Below are 2721 nucleotides of genomic sequence, written 5' to 3' on the forward strand. Positions count from 1 at the left end.
ATCAGGTAAGCGCTGTATTTACTATTACTTCCCAAAGGATTGCCTACCCCGAGTGTGACTCGGGGTTACCACTTTCAGCAACTTTTTTCTACCCCGAGTCACACTCGGGGTTACCTTACCACTAGGAAGGTTAAAGCTCTTTAAGGGTGGAGAAGATACACTTTCATCAGTGAAGCTGGGTGATCAAAAAAACCTGGAATGGATCTGATCCAAGATCGAAAGCATTTGCTAACAAATAGCAAATTACTTTTAAGAATTCCATTCCAGGTTTGCTGGATCACCCAGCCTAATTGATAAAAGCGTATTCTCCCCAGCCTTGAAGAGATTTAATAAATCAGGGCCATGGAGCTGCTTTATACTGAATATAAATGGAAGCTGAAGGGAAAGTTTAGGCCCATGGTTTACTGATTGCAATAAATGCAATGCTGCTCTTTTCACTGTAAAAGACCGTGTCACCACGACATAAAAATCCTTAAAATCATGAAACAGTATTTATATAGCGCCTACATATTACGCAGCACTGTACAATAAATAGGGGTTGTAAATGAAGGACGAATACAGACAGTGATACAGGAGGAGAGGACCCTGCCCGAAGAGCTTACAATCTAGGAAGTGGGGGAAGTAACACACAATAGGAGGGGAGATATGACAGGCAATATAAATGTAATTGTTCCAATAGTTATGGCTGTTTCTTTACTGCAGAAAGGCCAGGATATGTATCTGATCTAATAAAACAAATGTACCTGTCTTTTTACAATTGTTTACCAAAGCGTACCCGTTCTCGCTCCATCGCCGGCACTAAAGGGGAAATCTGCAGCCTCCCGGTATACATACTTCACATATATTCCTTTTGCGCATGCCTAAGATCGAGCATGTGCCACCAGGGGCTTTCTGATATGTAACAAAACGCTGATCTCACCCATGCGCAGAGATTAGCAATTATATTAACATACAGGAGGACACGTCATCCGATCCAATGCCTGTGCAGTGGGAGTTCAGGTGACATGAAGGAGAACCCGGAAGAAGCAAGATGATAGCACTCGCTGTTCTGTCCAGCGCTGGAAAGAAGGGGGAAGCTGAGACAGCATGGGATTCTCTTATATCTTATAGTTATATAAGATAAATCTTATTTTTATTTTAAGATTGTCAGCTGGCAAAAATTCATTTAGGTTCATTTAGTCCCAGAATGTCCCAGCATCATTTTTTTTAATAAGGAAGAATAACAAAATAGAAAATAATAGAAAATAAGAAGATAACAATCAGGTAGGTAAGTATCTTCTTTTGATGTTCCTTCTGCAATAATGGCCCTGTCTGATCACAGATTTGGTTCCACTTTATCCCCAGACATGGCACAGGTACTGTGTGCAACCCAAGCTCTTCTACTCCCCCTGCTGGATGTCATCTGGATGTCCCCTCTCCTCCTACTGCCAATGACTTGAGAAGCTCAACATGACCTACATAAGTCCCACCATCATCTCACACACCCTCTGCTCAGTCAATGCTGTGCAAACAGCTTGAGTTGTAAAACTAGAAGACGCTTACAAAGGTGAATCAGGGCATATAAAGGGCACTGCAGCAACATGTAGGTGCAGCTGATATAAATATGCACTGGAGAAGATTTGATTAGAGGGTGTATATCTATAGAGGTATCTATAAATAAGCAGAAAAGAATGTTCACATGAAAAATGATTGCTGACACAATCTCCCCCCTACATTAAAAAATTCCAGACCCAAAACTTTGACTTTAAAGTGAATACAAAGGCCAAAGACCCTACAAAGAACTATTGCACAAAGAAGTTGTGGCTTTAAATAGCAGTGGGCAAACTGAAGGCTTTGTCTGAGGAGCTGCTACAATTGTGAGCTAAAGGGCAGAGACACAGAAAAAAGAACTGAGCCAACAGCACTTTGCATTGTCTGTACTGGCATGGCCCATTCTTTCAAAAACCAAATACTTACATATGCATCCTCCCTTGTGATGGGGCTGGTTTACCCCAAAATTACAAAGGTTATAGCTAGGCCTCCTGAACATCCACTGGGCTCTAGGTTGCCTTGGGGTTGATTCACCTCTATCATGGAGAAGCATGCAATGTGCTGTGCCTGAAACTCTTACTTTATACTTTTCTCTACATAGAATATAAACAGAAAGCTAAGACATTGTCTAAGACTATCTTCTACAAGAACTTTAACAAAAATGTTGGGGACTACATAAAAGCAGTACCTGCTAAAAGAATGAATACAAGTGCAGGGGTCAGAATTGTTTTAAAACAGAGAGTGCAGGGGTCATGATTATATAAAATACAGAGTGCAGGGGTCAAGATTATATAAAATACAGAGTGCAGGGGTCAAGATTATATAAAATACAGAGTGCAGGGGTCAAGATTATATAAAATACAGAGTGCTGGGGTCAGAATTATGTAAAATACAGAGTGCAGGGGCAGGATTATAGAAAATACAGAGTGCAGGGGCAGGATTATATAAAATACAGAGTGCTGGGTCATAATTATATAAAATACAGAGTGCAGGGGTCAGAATTATATAAAATACAGAGTGCAGGGGTCAAGATTATATAAAATACAGAGTGCAAGGGTCAGAATTATATAAAATACAGAGTGCAGGGGGTCAAGGTTATATAGAAGACAGAGTGCAGGGGTCAGGATTATATTTTAGCCACTTGACTTGACCAAGTGGCTAAAAAAGGGATTCTGGGGTGGTTGAAAGGCT

The sequence above is a fragment of the Pyxicephalus adspersus genome, chromosome 3, assembly GCF_032062135.1.
Source record: "Pyxicephalus adspersus chromosome 3, UCB_Pads_2.0, whole genome shotgun sequence".
NCBI lineage: Eukaryota > Metazoa > Chordata > Amphibia > Anura > Pyxicephalidae > Pyxicephalus > Pyxicephalus adspersus.